Source organism: Chiloscyllium plagiosum, unplaced genomic scaffold (assembly GCF_037043375.1).
Source record: "Chiloscyllium plagiosum isolate Xiang-an unplaced genomic scaffold, Cpla_swu_hap1 HiC_scaffold_19, whole genome shotgun sequence".
Classification (NCBI taxonomy): Eukaryota; Metazoa; Chordata; class Chondrichthyes; order Orectolobiformes; family Hemiscylliidae; genus Chiloscyllium; species Chiloscyllium plagiosum.
The window spans coordinates 51425572-51447197 of record NW_028270157.1 but is presented as its reverse complement, the minus strand read 5'-3'; the positions used below and the strand labels follow the sequence as shown (position 1 = coordinate 51447197).

The 21626-nt window shown below is 40.7% G+C and overlaps 1 protein-coding gene across 24 annotated transcripts in view; it reads right to left on the bottom strand.

Moving 5' to 3' along the window:
- The window catches only part of LOC122546905 (uncharacterized), a 459670-nt gene that overhangs the window by 265952 nt on the left and 172092 nt on the right, over positions 1 to 21626 (bottom strand). For 12 of the 24 annotated variants that reach the window (XR_015760459.1, XR_015760460.1, XR_015760468.1 and 9 more), the window contains exons 1-2: positions 19728 to 19858; positions 17635 to 17720 (exon numbers count right to left, since the gene is read on the bottom strand). The gene's annotated coding sequence lies outside the window, so the exon portion shown is untranslated. The other 12 variants (XR_015760450.1, XM_087997357.1, XM_087997356.1 and 9 more) reach the window with 5 other exon arrangements.

Below are 21626 nucleotides of genomic sequence, written 5' to 3'. Positions count from 1 at the left end.
CACAGGCTTCTTTAGTAGATAAACTTCTGGGAGCCACCTGTGACAATTCTCTGCAATTCCCAGAATCATAATTTATAAAACCAATTGCTTTGTCTATAGTGCAATTTGCTTTCCCTATTCCTACAGTCTCCACAAGTGGCAGTACTAACCTTGAAGGAAACAGAGAAAATATGTAAAAACAAGAGATAGGAAACATAAAAGTAAAATATGAAGAAATAAAGTTAATTGAAATACGGAAGAAAAAAGGATAATTAAAAAGAGAAATGAACGAGGATTTACAAAAAAAGATTGTGAATGCACAGGATACCTTCCATTCGAATGAACCAAGTTCATGGAATGTTTGTGCTCATTAAATGTTTTTGTGCAATAATCCTTCACAAGCAGTCGTTCATCACATGCAACAATATGGAGAGAACCACTTGGATACTCTGCCTTGAGGATATCATAATCAATGCTGATCTTTTATGATTCGATGTTGTCCCAATTTTTTTGTTATCAATACATTCAGGAAATAGGACGATAAGAAAAATAAATAGACACAGTTGTTGATGGAAAGAACAGTTAGAGAAGCCACTGGAAAGGAGTGGGGAGTGGAGGAACAAAACACAAAGATATATTGTGGAAAGTGTAAAGAGGAAGGAGAGAATGTGAGTCACTGGCAAGGGAGACAGCAGTCAATGATAAATAGCATTGAGGATAGGATTTTCATTTGCACTTCTATATAAGCAGGCATATGATAACCACAAGGATCATTCAGCCAGCCAGTGAAGGAATTAACTAATCCATTTGGGTGGGATATTTTTATATAGTGTTTGATAAGATGACAGTGCATAATATAATTTCCAATAAGCAGATTTCCAACCATTTAAAGTAGGGAGTAGAAGTGTCAAATGTGAAAAAAAGCAGCATTTCAGTATAGCATACTTTTTTGATTACAATTTCTATCATAGAATACAATAAATTTGTAAATGTTTGAAGGTTCAAAACCGACAAGTAACTTCTGCCAAATTGTGACTTAAACCTCGAACTAAAAATCACAGCAATTTACGTGTGACTACTGCATGACTTATACTGCCTAAGTTCAGATGATAAAATTCTAAATGGTAAAAATTAATATGATCACAGACAAAAAATGGCATTTGCACTTTAATGGCATCATGTAGTTAGCATGTATAGATGAGGATTCTTAATGTTTTGGATCCATGAGCTAACTTTGTCCGACCAACATCTGTTTAAAAGTGTAACCATGGCCTGAGAGACATGGAAATTTTCCGCATTCATTCAGGGTCAAGGACACAAAAAGACACAAGTGGGGAGCATGAGAGAGAAGAAACTTTATTTCAAAAGTGATGAATGGTTGCAATCAGTATTTAGCAGACCGATGTCACAAAACACCACAGGCTCAAATTTACTGTGAATGAGATTACAGGACATAAACTAATAGAATCAAATTGCATACATGGTGGATTTCTGTTAAATGTCACGAAAGCTACAAAAATATGCTGCAGTTTGTCACTTAGAACATAAGAAATAGAAGAAGGAATAGAACATATAGCCTGTCTAGCATGCCTTCACCATCGAATACAATCATGCCTGACATTTGCACTCAAACCTTCCCATCCACTACATGATTCTCATGATTCCAGGAGACACCAAAAATGTTGTATTGGCAAACTAAATGAGATGCAGCAGTGAAGAGTGCAATGATTAGGGAATAAATTATCTTCTGTATTTGCAGCAACCTCTCTAATACACTCCAGCCATGTAATTCAATCTGTAACATAATCCAGCATATTCACTATCCTCTTTGTAACATGACCTGCATATTCATTTTATCCGCTAATATACTCCAGTCTGCATATTACTTTATACATATTGGACCTAACATGGTATGCAAAATAATGTTATTTTCCTAGTTAATAGTTACATATAATTACTTGGTAGTGCAGAATTTAAACATTGCTAAAATAAGACAAAGTCAAAGCTTTTCATCGTGCACTCTCAAAACTAAAACATAAGAAAACAAACTTTAGAACAATAAAAGAACAATTTATACAGCTGGAGAACAAAACATTGATTGATTGGATTATGGTTGGCATGGAGATGCAGCAGCAACTCTTATATCGAATTTGATTCAACTTTGATTTTGATTAAATCGACTGATTGGTCAGTGTGCTGCCATGGGGATGCAGCAGGGTTTCTGCAGCCGTTTCCTTCATGAAAATGGCACAACGTGCCGGCATATTATTTTGGTTATGAAGAACAGACCTTGTGTGTAAGTAAATGCAGTGTTTAGCAGGTGCAAATGATTGATAATGTGAGCCCAACTAATAATCACAAATTGGTTTCTGGTGTAATTGTTACATAAATGTTGTCAAATAAGGGGATAACATCGAATGTTGAACACTATGTTCTGTGTTTTGCAAGTTCAGGCTGTTTGAGCAGTCAGCAAGCTGCCTGCTGTGGACAGTCAAATGGGTCTGCTATACGATACAGTCCACTATTCCCTGAGAACAATGCCCTACATATCTGGCATGATGTTAGATCTTGAACTCATAGAATACATGCATCATCTGTGAGATTTAAAGAACATAGTTCTGGAGTGATGGCAGCATCCAGTTACTGCAGACTACTAATAAGAATATAACAAAAAGGAGCAGGAGTAGGTAATTCAGCTCCTCAAGCCTTCTCCATACATTTGATATGATCATTGCTGATCTCATCTTTGCCACAATAGATCGTGTGTTTACTGCAAAGTGGCAGCATAAGACACTAGCTTCAGAACACTGTACGACACTACCTTCAACTGTTGCTCTAAGTTTTGAGACCTCTTCCCCTTCAAAGGTAACCAGAGGTGAACAAAGGTAATCAGAGATGAACTGAATATTATTCCGGGTGAAGGCTTAGTTCCTTCCATGAATTTTATGCAATATACAATGAGTACAGATTTGATCAGGGAGTCTATTATTGTACAGGGTAGTTTTGATAAGCCAAGCATTCATTCCCAACTCCAAGTGCCCTTAAGAATGTGGTGGTGACTTTCTTGAACTACTGCAGTTCATGGTGATTAGATGATTTGTGTACAAGATGATTAGGGGGTTAGATAGGGTTGACAGTGTGAACCTTTTCCCGCGTATGGAGTCGGGTATTACAAGGGAGCATAGCTTTAAATTAAGGGAGGGTAGATATAGGACTGAAGTTAGGGGTAGATTCTTCACTCAGCGAGTCGTAAGTTCATGGAATGCCCTGCCAGTAGCAGTGGTGGACTCTCCCTCTTTATGGGCATTTAAGCGGGCATTGGATAGGTATATAGAGGATAGTGGGTTAATATAGGTTAGGTGGGCTTGGATCGGCGCAACATCGAGGGCCAAAGGGCCTGTACTGCGCTGTATTCTTCTATGTTCTATGTTCTATGTTCTAGATAGACTCTCCATGCTGATAAAAGAACATGCTAGAATTTTGAAAAACAGTGAAGGAACAATGATATCGGTTCCAAGTCAGGATGGTGTTGGAGAGCTACTTGCGGATGGCAATACTTCAATGTATCCTTGTCCTTCTTGGTGGTTGACATCACGGGTTTGGAAGATACTGTTGAAGAAGCTGGGCTGAATTGCTGTGATGCCTCTGATACAGAGTGCTGCCACTGTGAATTCATGTTGGAGGGATAAATATTAAATGTGATGGATGAGATGCCAATTAAACAGATTGATTTGTCCTGGACAGAGACAAGCTTCTTGAATATTGTTGGAGCTGCACACTTCCAGGCAAGTGCATCGTCACACTCCTGACCCTTGCCCCAAAGATAGTGGACATGTTTGGGGAGACAGGAGGGGACTTAAATGCCACAGAATTTCTAGTCTCTGACCTGCTCTTGTAAAAAGGACATAGGAGCCTACTAAGGGATATAGATGAGTTGGTTGAGGTGGCAAAGATTTGACAAATGAGTGCAATGGGAAAAAATGTGAAATTATCAATTTTGGCAGAAAGAATTTTAAGATCGGGGCATCCTCAACCATGAACTGCAGGAGATTAGTTTGCAGGTACAGCAAATACACAGCAAAGCATAGAATGTTAAGTTTTATTATGGAGTAATTGAATGCAAGAGTGAGGAGGTTATACTTCAGGTATTCGGGGCATTGGTGAGACCACATCTGGAGTACTGTGTACAGTACTGGTCACTGTACTTACAGAGAACATTCATTAGACAAATGCTTGGAATAAGTGGATTATGAGGGAAGTTTAACAGGCTAGATATTTATTCATTGGAGTTTAGAAGAGTCAGAGGTGACTTAATTGAAACATAAAAGATTCTGAGAGGTCTTGATCAGGCAATCGATACTAATGGGAGAATCGAGAACAAGGAGTAGATTAGATTAGATTCCCTACAGTATGGAAACAGGCCCTTCAGCCCAACAAGTCCATACTGACCTTCTGAAGAGTAACTCACCCAGATGCATTCCCCGACCCTATATTTACCCCTGACTAATGTACTTAACACCATGGACAATTCAGCATGGCCAATTCACCTGACCTGCACATCTTTTTGGATTGTGGGAGGAAACCGGAGCACCTGGAGGAAACCTACGCAGACACGGGGAAACTGTACAAACTCCACGGAGACAGTAGCCTGAGGCAGGAATTGAACCCGGGTCCCTGGCACTGTGAGGCAGCAGTGCGAACCACTGAGTCACCATGCCGCCCAAAAATGTTTTTATTTAGTGTGAAAACAGGCCCTTCGGCCCAACAAGTCCACACCGACCCTCCGAAGAGTAACCCACACAGAGCTCTTCTCCTAACTTATATTTACCCCTGACTATTGCATCTAATCTCTACATCCCTGAACAAATGGCCAATTTACCACGGCCAATTCACCTAACCTGCACATCTTTGGACTGTGGGAGGAAATAGGAGCACGCAGAGGAAATCCACGCAGACATGGGGAGAATGCGCAAACTGCACACAGACAGTCGCCCAAGGTAGGAATTGAACCCGGGTCCCTGGTGCTGTGAGACAGCAGTGCTAACCACTGAGCCACTATGCTGCCCCACAGAGTAATAGTTTAAAAAGGAGTTACCCATTTACGAAAAAGATGAGGAAACATTTTCTTTCAAAGAGTTGAGACTCTTTGGAATTCACTTCCTTAAAAGGCTGTGGATGCAGAATATTTAAATACATTTAAATCAGAGGTACATATATTCTTGATTACCAAGGGAATGAACGATTATCAGTGATTTGCAGGAATGTAGAACTGAAGTTAAAATTAGATCAACCATAACATTTATTGAATGGTAAAGAAGGCCCAAAGAACTGAGTGACCTACTCTTGTTCCTTGTTTGCATTCTTAAAGATATTCAATGCTCATCCAGTTCAGTTTCTGGTCAATGGTAAGCCCCAAGATTCAGTGATGGTATGCCAACTTTCCAACTTAATAGAGTTCTTTGAGGAAGTGACCAAGTTGATAGATAAAGGAAGGGCTGTTGATGCCATATACATGGACTTTAGTAAGGCATTTGATAAGGTTCTCCATGGTAAACTAATAGAGAAAGTGAAATCACATGGAGTACAGGGTGTTCTAGCTAGATGGATAAAAAACAGGTTGAGCAACAGGAGACAGAGTAGTAGTAGTTGAAGGGAGTTTCTCGAAATGGAAAAAGGTGATCAGTAGTGTTCCACAGAGGTTAGTGCTGGGGCCACTGTTGTTTGAGATATACATAAATGATCTGGGAGAGGGCACTGTTGGTATGACCAGCAAGTTTACAGATGACACCAAAATTGGAGATGTAGTGAACAGCAAAGAAGGTTCCCTCAGATTACAACAGGATCTGGACCAGATGGGCCAATGGGCTGAGAAGTGGCAGATGGAGTTTAATTCAGATAAATGTGAGGTGCTGCATTTTGGGAAAGCAAATCTTAGCAGGACTTATGCACTTAATGGTAAAGTCCTAGGGAGTGTTGCTAAACAAAGAGACCTTGGAGTGCATGTTCATAGCTCCTTGAAAGTGGAGTTGCAGGTAGATAGGATAGTGAAGGCAGCGTTTGGTATACTTTCTTTTATTGATCAGAGTATTGAGTACAGGAGTTGGAAGGTCATGTTGCAGCTGTACAGGACATTGGTTAGGCCACTGTTGGAATATTGCATACAATTCTGGTCTCCTTCCTATCGGAAAGATATTGTGAAACTTGAAAGGGTTCAGAAAAGATTTACAAAGATGTTGCCAGGGTTGGAGGATTTGAGCTATAGGGAGAGGCTGAACAGACTGGGGCTGTTTTCCCTGGAGCGTCAGAGATTGAGGGGTGACCTTGTAGAGGTTTACAAACTCATGAGGGCCATGGATAGGGTAAATAGACAAAGTCTTTTCCCTGGGGTGGGGAGTCCAGAACTAGAGGGCATAGGTTTAGGGTGAGAGGGGAAAGATATAAAAGAGACCTAAGGGGCAACTTTTTCACGCAGAAGGTGGTACATGTATGGAATGAGCTGCCAGAGGAAGTGGTGGAGGCTGGTACAATTGTAACATTTAAGAGGCATCTGGATGGGTATATGAATAGGAAGGGTTTGGAGGAATATGGGCCAGGTGCTGGCAGGTGGGACTAGATTGGGTTGGGATATCTGGTCGGCATGGACGGGTTGGACCGAAGGGTATGTTTCCATGCAGTACATCTCTATGACTGTCAAAGAGTACAGGAGAATATAGACAAACTGGAGAGTTGGACGGAGAAGTGGCAGATGGCGTTCAATCCAGGCAAATGTGAGGTGATGCATTTAGGCAAGTCCAATTCTGGAGCAAATTATATGGTGAACGGAAGATCCTTGAGAAAAGTTGATGAGCAGGGAGTGCAGGTCCATTGTACCCTGAAGATTGCTGCACAGTTGGATAGAGTGGTCAAGAAGGCATATGGTATGCTTGCCATCATTGATGGGACATCGAGTATAAGAGCTGGCAGGTCATGTTAAAATTGTACAAGACTTTGGTTCAGCCAAATTTAGAATACTGTGTACAGTTCTGGTCGCCACATTACCAAAAGGATGCGGACGCTTTGGAGAGGGTGCAGAGAAGGTTTACGAGGATGTTGCCTGGTATGGAAGGTGCTAGCTATGAAGAGAGGTTGCGTAGGTTAGCTTTGTTTTCATTAGGAAAAAAGGAAATTCAGGGGGACCTGATTGAGGTTTACAAAATCATGAAGTGTATAAAAATCACACAACACCAGGTCCAACTGGTTTAATTGGAAGCACACTAGCTTTCGGAGCGCTGCTCCTTCATCAGGTGGTTGTGAAGGACACAATTGTAAGACACAGAATTTATAGCAAAAGTTTACAGTGTGATGTAACTGAAATTATACATTGAAAAAGTTGCATTAAAAGTTTTGTGATTTACACATGAAAGAAGTGAAACTATCATGGTATTCGAACAGATGAAAGACTCAACAAACAATCCAGTATTTTTCAAAGTATAATTTCAGTTACATCACACTGTAAACTTTTGCTATAAATTCTGTGCCTTACAATTGTGTCCTCCACAACCACCTGATGATTGAAGCAAGTGTGCTTCCAATTAAACCTGTTGGACTATAATCTGGTGTTGTGTGATTTTTAACTTTGTACACCCCAGTCCAACACCGACATCGCCACATCATGAAGGGTATAGACAGGGTAGATAGAGATAACCTTTTCCCCAGGGTGAAGGATTCAATAACGAGAGGTCACGCTTTCAAGGTGAGAGGTGAAAAGTTTAAGGGGGAAACACATGGCAAGTACTTTAGATAGGGGGTGGTGGGTGTCTGGAACGCGTTGCCAGCAGAGGTAGTAGAGGCAGACATGGTAGATTAATTTAAGATTCGTCTGGACAGATGCATGAGTAGGTGGGGAGCAGAGAGATACAGATGCTTAGGAATTGGACAACAGGTTTAGACAGTAGATTTGGATCAGCTCAGACCTTGGAGGGCTGAAGGGCCTGTTCCTGGGCTGTAAATTTTCTTTGTTCTTTGTTCTTTCCTAGGGGAGACTATTAGATTCACTCTTGTTGAGGGCAGCCATTGCCTAGCATTTGTGTGGTGTGAATTTTTAAAATTCATTCATGGTTGTGACCTTTGCTGGATGGCCAGCATTAATTGCCTGTTGCTAGTTGACTTTGAAAAGGTGGTGGTATGCTGCCTTTGGTGAACTGTTGCAGATCCTATGCTGTTGGTAGATCCATACTGCCCTTCGGGAGGGAATTCCAGGCTTTTGCCCAGTGTCAGTTATGGAATGACGATACATTTCCAGGTCAGGATGGTGAGTGGCTTGGAGGCGAACTTGCAGGTGGTAGTGTTCTCAAATATCTGCTGCCCTTGTCCATCTAAATGGAAGTGCTCATGAATTTGGAAGGTGCTGTTGAAGGATCTTTGGTGAAATTCTGCCATGCATCTTGTAGATAGTATACACTGCTGCTACTGAATGTCAATGGTGAAGGGAGTGGATGCTTGGGAATGTGGTGCCATTCAAGTGGGATGTTTTGTCCTGGATGATAGCAAGATTTATTTTTGAGTGTTTTGAAGCTGCACCCATCCAGGCAATTGGGGAATATTCTATTGCATTAGATGCATGGTTCGTATTAGTGGGCAGGCTTTGGGATGTCAGGAGGTGGGTTACTTGCTGCAATGTTCCTAGCCTCTGACCTGCTCTTGTAGGCACTGTTTTAATTTTGTGCTGAGCCCAGATGAGTCTTTGATCAATGGAAACATTCAGGATTTTAATGGTAGGGATTCCATGATGGTAACGCCATTGAATGTCAAGGAGAGATAGGGGAGGTAGAGGAATGTCTTATTAGAGGTGGTCATTGCCTGACATTTGTGTGGTGCAAATGTTACTTGCCATTTGTCAGCCTAAGGCTGGATATTGTCCAGATCTTGTTCCATTGAGCATGGACTGCTTCAGTATCTAAGAGTGTAAATAGTGCTGAATATTGTGGAACCATTAGCGAATGTCCCCATTTCTGATCTTATGATGGAAGGAAGGTCATTGATGCAGCAGCTGAAGATGATTAGGGTATTGTCCTGGGCCCAAGAAACCTCTGCATAGATATCCTGGAGCTGACCTCCAACAACTACAACCATCTTCCAATGTGCCAGGTATGAATCCAACCAGCAGAGAGTTTGCCCCAGTTCCCATTGATTCCAGTATTGCTAGAGCTCCTTAATGCCATACTCAGTTGAGTGAAGGCTTGATTTCAAGGATTATCACTCTCCTTACTTTTGAAATTCAGCTCTTTCGTCCCTGTTGAACCAAGGCTACAATAAAGTCAGGAGCTGAATGGATGTAGTGGAACCCAAACCAGGGGTCAATTAGCAGGATATTGCAGAGCAGGTGATGCTTGAAAGCAGTGTTGATGACAATTTCCATCCCTGTACTGATGCTCAAGAGTAGACTGATGGGACAGTAATTGGGTCCTGTTTCTTGTGTACAGAACATACCTAGGCAATTTTCCTCTGTACTTGAGTAGCTGTAATATTAATCTCCAGCCCAAGTTTGGATGTAATCTAGGTCTTGCTGCAAATGAGCCTGCACTATATCTACATTTTTATTAATGATTTAGATGAGGAAAGTAAATGTAATTTCAAAATTTGGCGGGAGGATCAACTGTGAGGAGGATGCAGAAATGCTTGTGTGATTTGGACAATCCAAACAAGTGGGCAAATGCATGATAGATAAAATATAATGTGGGTAAATGTGAGGTTATTTACTTTAGTAGCAAAACCAGGAAGGCAAGATTATTTTCTGAATGGTGATAGATTGGGAAAGGCAACATGTCCCAATACAGCAGTCGCTGAAAGTAAGCATACAGATGCAACAGAGATGAAGAAGCCAAATGGTATGTTTGCAAGATAATTCAAGTTCAGGAACAGGGACACCTTGCTGGAATTATACAGGGCCTTGGTGATACAACAACTGTGGTATAGCGCACAGTTTTAATCTTGTTATTGAAGGATGTTGTGGCCATGGATGGAGTGCAAAGATTTACCAGACTGATGTACAAAGTGTAACAGGATTGGTTAGGATTATATTCACTGGAATTTAGAAGAATGGGGTGGGGGGGGGGGGGGGGGCTCTCATAGAAACCTATAAATTTCTAATAGGATGAAACAGAATAAATACAGGAAGGAGGTTCCTGATGACTGCGGAGTCCAGAACCAGGGGCCATGGTTTAACAATATGGGTGGCCTATTTTGGTTAGGAGAAATTTCTTTACCCAGAGAATGGTGCCCTTGGGGAGTTCTCTGTCACAGGAAGTGGTTGAGGCTTAAATATTGAATGCTTTCAAGAAGGAATTAGATAGAGTTCTGAGAGCTAAAGGGATCAATGAGTACAGGGAGAAAGCAGGAACAGGATATGGAGTTGAATGATAAGCCTATTTACTATTTTTCTATGACACAGATGGCTTAAATATCGGAGTTAACAATCACACAACACCAGGTTATAGTCCAACAGGTTTAATTGGAAGCACACTAGCTTTCGGAGCGACGCTCCTTCATCAGGTGATTCATCAGGTGAAGGAGCGTCGCTCCGAAAGCTAGTGTGCTTCCAATTAAACCTATTGGACTATAACCTGGTGTTGTGTGATTTTTAACTTTGTACACCCCAGTCCAACACCGGCATCTCCAAATCATTAAATATCGGAGGCATCACAAATGGTGCTGAACATTGTGCGACAATCGACACATGAAGATGGATAGGACACCACCCTGATGAACTCATGCAGTGTTGTCCTTGGACTGAGATGACAGACCTACAACAACTACAATCATCTTCCTTTGTGCTAGTTATGGCCCCAAACAGGTTTCCCTTCTCCACCCTCCCAATTCCCACAGCCTTCAGTTTTGCAAGAGCTTCTTGGCACCACACTCAGTCAAATGCTATCTTGATGTCAAGGACAGTCACTCTCACTTCACCTCTGGAATTCAGTTCTTTGTCATGTGGAGTAAATTCAATTGCATGAGGATGGGCATCTGTGATTTTGGGGGTTATGGGAGAAGCCAAGATGGACGATCCACTCACCACCATTGAGGATGGGATGTGAATATCTGAATGAAAATGGAGGGGGCATGGATTCATCAGTGGGGACAGTAGATGGTAATCAGAGGTTTCCTTGCCCATGTTTGACCTGATACCATGGATCTGGGGTCAATGTTACGGACTTCCAGGGCAACTCCCTCCTGACTGTATACCATTGCGCTACCATCTCTGATGATTCGGTCTGCTGGTATGACAGAACCTACCCAGGGATGGTGATGTCTGGGATACTGATTGTAAGGTGTGATTTAGTGAATATGATAATGTCAGGCCACAGGGCCTGACCTACTATCTAGGTCAATGCGAGGTAGTCCACCTGGTTTAATTTCTTCAAGTCTCAGTAGTGGTATGTACAACTGAGTGGCTCACTAGATCAATTCAGAAGGTATTTAAGGGTTCAGGCTTAACCACATTGCTGTGGTTCTGGAGTCACGTGTAGGCCAGATCAGATAAGGACAGCAGACTTCCTTCTTTACAGAACATTTGTGAACCAGCTGGGCTTTCATGACAATGGTTTCATGGTCACCACTAAACTAGCTTTAATCCCAGATGTTTCAGTTGAATTTAAATTCCACTGGTTGCAGTGTTGGATTTGAACCAGTGTTTAACAGCATTAGCCTGGGGATCTGAATTACTTGATAAAAGGTGTTTGAACTCAAAGTACATATTCCCATTTTATGCACGATGAAACAACAAAATCAAAACAACAAGCAAGAAAACTCTGCTTTCAGAAGTATGTGTTCAGAGAGATTTTTCACAAATCTGGTAGCATTAAATGTGCTGCCAAACCATCTCTGTTTCAGTAAGTTTATAGTATGGTCGTGTTTCAAATAGTATTGTTTATGGTGAGATCATCTATTGAAACAATATCATGGTGAACATAGATCAAGTCAAAGAATGAAAGAAATTTGTGTACTTCAAAGTGAGCATAGTGCAGAGCACAGCATGAACTGGTAACCTTGCTATCAATATTATTCTGTATAAAATTACATTCAATCACAGAATTTTGTCTCATTTCAGCTCTATTGATATGTTAGAAATGATTACTGGTAAAAGCTTGGCTCTATTGCATTTTCAGAGAAACAACAGTAGACAGTTTTGTTTTGTTCTCACCTTATCTGTGGGTCGAGCAAAGTTGTTGGTATCCCTAATTTGTTTTGTGTCCTATCTTTGTCTCACCTGTACAAATAATTACTTGGTGGTACAGAACTTAAACATTACTAAAAAAAGACATGGAAACAAAGTTTTCCATCTTCTACTGGTCAAGACTGAAACTCGAGAAAAAAAACTTTAGAAAAGAAAAAAGGATTTATACAGAATGAGATTGGGGTGCTGATTTGTTGTGCAATGGTTGGAACAGAAGGACAGTTAGGTACCTTAACTGATTAAATTCATACCAAGTAAATGAATTCTAAATGGTTAGGATATTGGCATGGGAACATAGCAGATACAGCTATCTCCATAGCCCTATCGTCATTGAAAATTGTGCAATATTGTAGATGTGATCTACATGGACTTCAATAAGACATTTAATAATGTTTGTCATGGTAGACTGGTTAGCAAAGTTGGATCACATGGAATACAGGGAGAACTAGTCATTTGGATACAGAACTAGCTCAAAGATAGAAGACAGAGGGTGTTGGTGGAGGATTGCTTTTCAGACTGGAGCCTGTGAGCAGTGGTGTGCCACAAGGATCAGTGCTGGGTCCGCTGCTTTTCATCATTTATATAAATGATTTGGATGTGATATAGTTAGTAAGTTTGCAGATGACACTAAAATTGCAGGTGAAGTAGACAATGAAAAAGGTTACCTCAGAGTACAACAGGATCTTGATCAGATGGGCCAATGGGCTGAGGTGTAGCATTGTTAATTAAGGCTAGCATTAGAGCAGCGGAGATAACGTTTGAGGACTTATTCACTGAGGTAGTTTAGTTTGTGGTTAGAAACAGGTCACCCTGTTGGGAGTTTTCTATAGACCTCCGAATTGTTCCAGGGATGTAAAAGAAAGGATAGCAAAGATGATTCTTGATATGAGCGAGTGTAACAGGGTAGTTGTAATGGGGACTTTAACGTCCCCAATATTGACTGGGAGTACTATAGCTCAAGTAGTTTAGATGGGTCAGATTTTGTTCAATGTGTGCAGGAGGGTTTTCTGACAGTGTATAGACAGGCCAACAAGGGACGATTCCATATTGGATTTGGTACTGGGGAATGAACCCAGCCAGGTGTTAGAATTAGAGGTAGGTGAGCACTTTGGTGATAGTGACCACAATTCGGTTATGTTTACAATAGCAATGGGCAGGGATAGGTATATACTGCAAGGAAAGAGGTAAAACTGGGGGAAAGGCAATTATGATACAATTAGGCAAGATTTAGGATGCATAAGATGGGGAAGGAAACTGCAGGGAAAAGATACGGGCCAAGTGCAGGGCTTGAGAGTTGTAAGTTAGCCAGAAAAGATCCTAAGAAGAGCCAGGATGGGACATGAGAAGTTGTTGGTGGATAGGATCAAGGAAACCCCTAAGGCCTTCTATAAATATATCAGGAAAGCACGTAATGAATACTTTTCATCAGTATTCACATTAGAAAAGGGCAAAGTGAGTGAGAATACAGAGATACAGGCTACTAAATTAGATGGGATTGTGGTTGACAAATGGGAGATTTTAGCAATTTTGGAATATCTGAAAGTGATAGGACCCCTGGTCCAGATGAGAATTATCCTCAGATTCTCTGGGAATCCAGGGAGGAGATTGCAGAGCCTTTGGCTTTGATGTTTATGTCATCATTGTCGACAGGAGTAGTGCCAGAAGACTGGAGGATAGCAAATGTTGTTCCCTTGTTTAAGAAGGGGAGTCAGGACAACCCTGGTAATTATAGGCCAGTGAGTCTTACTGGGTAAGGTGTTGGAAAAGGTTATAAGAGATAGGACTTGTAATAATCTGGAAAGGAATAAGTTAATTAGGGATAGTCAACATGGTTTTGTGAAGGATAGGTCGTGCCTTATTAACCTTATTGAGTTCTTTGAGAAGGTGACAAAACAGGCGGATGAAGATAAAATGGTTGATGTGGTGTACATGGACTTCAGTAAGGCATTTGATAATGTTCCACATGGTAGGCTTTTCCACACAATATGGAGTTTCAGGATTGAAGGTGATTTAGTGGCTCGGATCAGAAATTGGCTAGCTGAAAAATGACAGAGGGTGGTGGTTGATGGGAAATGTTCATCATGGAGCTCAGTTACCAGTGGTGTGCCTCAAGGATCTGTTTTATGGCCACTGCTGTTTGCCATTTTTATAAACGATCTGGATGTGGGCGTAGAAGGATGGGTTAGTAAATTTGCGACTGACACTAAGGAAGGCAGTGTTGTGGATAGTGCCGAAGGATGTTGTGGGTTACAGAGGGATATAGATAAGATGCAAAGCTGGGCTGAGAAGTGGCAAATGGAGCTTAATATGGAGAAGTGTGAGGTGGTTCACTTCGGAAGAAGTAACAAGAATGCAGAGTATTGGACCAATGGTAAAATTCTTGGCACTGTAGATGAATAGAGAGATCTCGGTGTCCAGGTCATAAATCCCTGAAAGTTGCCACCCAGGTTGATAGGGTTGTTAAGAAGGCATATGGTGCGTTGGCATTTTTTGGTGGGGGATTAAGTTTCGCAGCTATGAGGTCATGCTTCAGCTGTACAAGACATTGGTAAGGCCACACCTGGAGTATTGGATACAGTTCTGGTCACTGCTTTATAGGAAGGATGTGGAAGCTTTGGAAAGGATTCAGAGGAGATTTACAAGGATGTTGCCTGGTATGGAAGGACGGTCTTATGGGAAAGGCTGAGGGAACTGAGGCTGTTTTCGTTGAAGACAAGAAGTTTGAGAGATGACTTAATTGAGATATATAAGACAACCAGAAGGATAGATAGGGTGGAGAGTGAGAGCCTTTTTCCTCGGATGGTGAAGGCTAATACTAGGGGACATAGCTTAAAATTAAGGGGTGATAGATTTAAGACAGATATCAGGAGTAGTTTCTTTACTCAGTAGTAGGGGCGTGGAACAGCCTGCCTGCAACAGTCGTAAACTCATCAATGTTAAGGGCATTTAAATGGGCATTGGACATACATATGGATAACAATGGAACTGTGTAGTTAGATGGGCATCAGATTAATTTCTCAGGTCGGTGCAACATCGAGGGCCAAAGGGCCTGTACTACGCTGTAACATTCTATGTTCTATATAGAGGTTTATAAAATCATGAAGGGCATGGATAGCGTAAATAGACAAGGCCTCTTCCCTGGTTTAGGGGAGTTCAGAACTAGAAGGCATAAGTTTAGGGTGAGAGGGGAAAAATTTAAAAGGGACCGAAGGGGCAACTTTTTCACACAGAAAATGAAATGAGCTTCCAGAGGATGTGGAGGAGGCTGGTACAATTGCAACATTTAAGAGGCATTTTGATGGGTATATGAATAGGAAGGGTTTGGAGGGATATGGGCCAGGTGCTGGCAGGTGGAACTAAATTGGGTTGGGATATCTGGTCGGCATGGACGGGATGGACTGAATGGTCGATTTCCATGCTGTACATCTCTATGACTCTATAAGAGGCAACTTTTTCACGCAAAGGGCGGTGGATGCATGGAATGAGCTACCAGATGAAGCAGTGGAAACTGGTACAGTTACAACATTTAAAAGACAACTGGATGGATATATGAATAGGAAGGGTTTAGAAGGATATGGGCCAAAATGCTGGCAAAAGGGCAGAGATTAATTTAGGATATCTGGTTGGCATGAATGAGTTGGACCAAAGGGAGTGTTTCCGTGCTGTACATCTCTATGACTATGACTCTATATTCTTCCTGCATGGCAGTGTTGTAGTACAGAGAGACATAGGGGTTCAGGTACATAATTCTTTGAAATTTGCATCACTCGTAGACAGGGTCGTTAAGAAGGTGTTTAGTACACTTGTTCTCATTGCTCAGACCTCTGAGTATAGGAGTTGGAACGTCATGTTGAGGTTATACAGGACATTGGTGAGGTCACTTCTGGAGTACTGTGTCCAGTTCTGGCTGTCCTGTTATAGGAAGGATATTATTAACCTGGAGAGGGCTCAGAAAAGATTTACCAGGATGTTCCTGGGAATGGAAAGTTTGAGTTGTAGGGAGAGACTGGATAGCCTGGGACCTTTTTCACTGGAATCCAAGCGGTTGAGGGGTGACCTTCTAGAGGTTTATAAAATTATGAAGGGCAGAATAAGATGAATGGCAGGTGTCTTTTCCCTAGGATGGGGGATTTCAAGACGAGGGTGCATATTTTTAAGGTGAGAGGAGAAAAATTTTTAAAAGACGTGAGGGGCAATTCTTTCACACAGAGAGCGGTTCATGTGGGGAATGAACTCTCAGAGGAAGTGGTGGATGTGGGTACAGTTACAACATTTAAAAAACATTTGGATAAGTACGTGAATAAGAAATGTTTGGAGAGATATGGGCCAAGCAGGTGGAACTAGTTTAGTTTGGGATTATGGTTGGCATGGACTAGTTGGATCAAAGGAACTGTTTCCGTGCAATATTATGTTATAATTCTATTATGGTTACATTCAAATATTTTTTCATATTATTCATTCTTCTGAATGTGACACTTGGCCATATGGATCAAGGTTTGATCCATGACTTGTGATGAGTTATCTAATCTCAGCCAGGTTGATGGTGACCATGTTTATTCACACCAATGTAAGTGGACTTGAAAAGGAAGAGAAAAAAATTTCAGTCAAAATTCCTAATCAAGGCCATTAACCACAGTCTCTGCTACACTGTATATGTTTTTGTCAATCATATCAAACTTGACTGTGATAACTTATCAAGGTTTGCACAAAATTATGCCTTGGATAATATATTAGAGGGGGAAGCAGACATGTTCCAGGCTGAATTACTGTCTTCAAAGAACAGGGAGAAAAAAAAATTAGTTCATTGAAATGATGATATTTTGGGATAAATGGATTATAACATTTGATATGAGGAATGTGTAAAAGAAGACAACACGTTTCCAAGACCAAAATCATCAGAAAGCTGAGTGTGAGACAGTTTTGTTGAGTTAGCAGTTAACATTTCACTCCTTGTAAAAAACTCACACAGAAGCATTCTGGGTAATCACTCTCACTTGAATTTGCCTCACCCAGAGGCCATATGATCTCAAACAGGTCAAAAATAAATCAAAACATGCACATACATTCTGTTTGTGCAAACATTAGGAGATGTCAATTACATTTGAAGTTATATATACATTATCATGTAAAACATTTATTACTTGTGCAAAGAAGCTCTGTTGTTACTTATAAAACAAAAGGTAATACACTAATAGCCATTGTAGTCTGAAAAATATGCATCCATCTGTTTGCAGCTTCTTTTATAACTGTGACAGGGAACAAAGAGTAAGCATCCCAAAGATGAGACTGGGAAATGGCTAGGGAGATCAAACTTTCCATAGCATAATTTGTGAACTGGCAGTGAGTAATATTAGTTAGTGCTAATAATATTTATCAAACATTTCCAACTAATCATTGAAATTCATGCAAAGCAAGAGCAAATGATGATACTCAAATAATCTTACTTGTAAACAAGAATGTGTTTTGTTGGAGATTCAATGGAATAGTTTGGACAATAGAAGTGCTTTCTCCTTTGAGAGAAACTTTCCTCCTGCAAATAAAGAAGGCGGCACATTATGATTAATAAACATTCTCAATCCTTATTAATGATAATCAAAAAATGATAGAGTAATTTAATATTTTCAAATTATCCTCAAATTTCCATTCCAGTGTCACATTTGTACTTTAGTCCAAACATTTATTTCTCCCTCATCACCCTTTTGAACAGCACAGCTGGGAGACCTTCTCTTCAACCACAATAAGCTATAGGCTCACAAACTATGGCTACCTTATGTTTATGCTTTCCTCCACATAGTCAATGAACAAAGCTATTTATCATGTGTGGAGAACATTAATGGCAAGATGATTGAAAAGATGAGTTTGTTTGCACCATGATTATCTGAAAACTTATTTTGTTAACTTGAAACTAAATACATAACTAATTGAGAAGTTGTCTAGCAAGAAGGTAAGGTTGGTTCTCATTCCTGGGCCGGGTTATAAGGAATGTATTCCTCCTGCAGGAGATGGTCTTCTACATCTATGCAGATATAGCACCAACACTGCATCCATCTCTTTCAGTATGATTGATAAAGAATCTGTAAAATACTAGTCATGGTGACTAGTTTATCTGAAATGTTAATCTATATTTTTCTTTCATATGTGATCCCAACTGCAGTGTTTTCAGTCTCCACTGTTGGCATTTCAGACGTGCAGCATTAAAGTTATTCTATATTAAAGTATTAAAAAGATACATGCAGGTTAGTGATTATTCTGTGACTGCCCGAAACACGGTAAATTTATTCAAAAAATGTTACATCTGCAGATTATTCACTGCTCGCAGAGACATTCGCAGTGTTTGTTTTATTTAAAATTAGACTCTCCAAACAATTGCTGGCTATTTTAATAGATTGCGTTTTTATATTAAGAATAGTTATTTTGAATATGCAGGGTTTTAAAGACGCACATTTATTTCAGTATAACAAAAATACAAACGTGTTTACTGATGGCTCAAATTGAATTATTGTAAATATGTTGGTCGAATATAATTAAATTCCTAACTACTTGTAATTCTGACAGTACCGGTAAGGTACATGTGGACACATAGAGAATCTACAGCCGCGCCTTACCTTGAAACTGGTCTTGTCGACGGTGTTCTTAGAAATGTAAACAAAACGGCATTGACAGGGGAGTTTTTAACCTCAACATGTTTACTACTTCAAGAGTTTATTTCTGAGCCATTTCAGACATTTCCAAATGTTAAGGATCGTGGCGATTATTTAAATAGTTTTAAATAAAATATTATGTTTTCTGATCGTCAGAATAAACAAAACCTGATTATTTAAGGATGCTATGCTTACCAAAACCCCGCTCAGGAGCTGCTAATCAGTTCCCAACCTTTTCAGGTTCCTTCACACGATTAATTAAAGAATTTTTTTTTCGGCAGAAACATGCGCTAAATTAAGAACAGCTCTACGGAATAATTCAGTTTTAAAACTGTTTCCAGTCGGCACTCCACCAACACAGCAGCGCTCTGACCATTCATTCCTTTCATTAATATAGTTTCGTTCATCCCTGACGGAAATCAGATTTTTTTTTTCTTTAAACCTTTCATAAACATTAAATGCACATAAGGGAGCGATTTGTCGGGACGGCAACACCAATTCGATAAGATACACTAATCAGATTCCAGGAGCAGCCATCCCTGTTCTATGCGTCGTCGGTTCTCACATTTACTGGAAAACAATTAGCTGACATTTTGTTTTGGAAACTTGTTTTGCAACAACAAACACAATTAAAGCAAATGCGAGAGGAATGCGCACGGGCGGATCAGAGTTGTATACTGCATGGTTCCCTTCTTTGGCCGCCTCTAAGGTTCACACTTTTACCAGGTCTCAGCCGTTTCCTACATTGAAGGAGGTATCATCACTCTGTGCTCACTGACCTCGCAAGCTACCCAAGAGCTCCTGGCTGTAAAAGGTAATAACTTCAGCTAATCGCCGTCCACTCTGAACCGACAGCGCGGCTCGCACCTGGCCTCTTGGTCATTTCTACAGCTTACCATTTTAATGGTAACACGAACCGAACAGAGAACGCAAGGTGAACATATTAAGGTTCTTCATAATCGCCTCAATCGCGAGAAACAAGCAATTCCACAAACCGAAAGGGGCGGCGCCCATTTAGTGGTAAAAACAATCAGTTTGCCATGTGTAACTTCGCCGCTGTCCTATTTTGAGCACTTGTATATCGGTGCAGTTAACGCATCGCTTCTCCTCCTCCTGCCCTCCCCCGCCCCGCATTACTGGCACCGCACAGTTGCGGGCCTCTGCTGCGTCGATGGTCGCCTTTCAATGTCACAGACCACGTTCTCAAACTCTGATTCTCCACCCAAGTATGTTCGGTTGGAGCCCTAAATATATTGATTCGATTGAATTTAAAGAAACAAGCAGCTTTAATGTTACTGATCTTAGTACACCGATTTTGGAGAAGAGGTGAGCACTTGGTATTCTTTAGATGTAACCGGAAAAGCGTAACAGGTAGTTAGCAGTAGTCGGCGAAGGACTACAGGCATCTCTTTCCATCAAAGATGAGACAAATCGTTATACAACTTAAAGAGCACTATTTTATAGGGATATGGGCCAAACGAAGGCAAATGGGACAAGTTCACTTCAGGAAACCTGGTCGACATAGACGACTTGGCCGAAGGGCCTGTTTCCCTGCTGTACGTATGTGACTTTATGTCAGGTCAAATGTGGGGAAAGGTGAGAAGCCAATCTTCCATAAACGACCACAACCATTAGAGAAATTGAACCAAACACCGCCCACCCTCCCCCCACCGCAATGTATGTTAAGTTGTTTCTTGCTTATTTTAATGTATGTTAAAATTGCACTTTCAATGTAGAAAAACATCCCAGAGACTTAAACAAGTACATATTCACAAAAGTTGTTGTTATTAAGATGCTGAAAATGTGTTGCTGGAAAAGCGCAGCAGGTCAGGCAGCATCCGGGGAACAGGAGAATCGACGTTTCGGGCATAAGCCCTTCTTCAGGAATCTTGTTATTAAGATGGGTGACCAAAAGCAAGGTCAAAAGATAGGATTTAAAGCGGATTAGAAATTTGGGTTTGAGAAAGGAATTCAAGCCTTAAAAATAAACTACAACTTTGCTAAGTGTCATTCAAAATATAACACCTTTCAAACTGGATTACATGCAACTATATTAACATTAAAAAATAAAACAAAGAACCACAGATGCTGGAGATTGAAGGCAAAAACAGAGTCTGCAGGTCTGGCATGATCTGTGGAGAGAAAGAGTTAATCTTTTGACTCTAGTGACCCTTCATCACGACTGCCAGGCCTGCTGAACTCCTCCACCGTTTAGTTTAACTTTTATATTAACCTTCATATATAAATGCTCATGACAATTTGATAAAGTCTTATTTTGTTTCCATAATAAAGTAAAAGCACCATTCAAAAGTAATTCATTGATACTAAAGTGTGTTGGTATAAGAGAAAATAAATTAATGCGACATGCATGCAAATATCTTCATTTAAAAAATGTAGTTCTCATTGGAAAGAGGTTTCGGGAGCTAGCAAGGTTTGCCAATGGAACTTCAGGCTCAAGCGCCACAATTCTTGAAAGCTTTGCCATTAACGCTGTAACAGCAGGAGGAGCACAAAATGCTAGGGCAGAGGGTACATTGCTAGAAAAGGTGTTGGCAGCTGTAACATACGGGAGGCTATTGTGAACCTTAAACAAGGATCATGATTTTAAAACTAATCTGTTGAAGGTGCAGTGAGAGTATTTGTGAAATAGTTTTTCAAAACAAAGCAGTGCAGTTCAGTCACAAATGTTTCTAGTTGAATGTGGTGAATACCTCAAAAATGATTGAAAGCACAGCACCTGGTGGAATTTAAATTCAGTCATAGAGTAAGAGATGTACAGCATGGAAACAGACCCT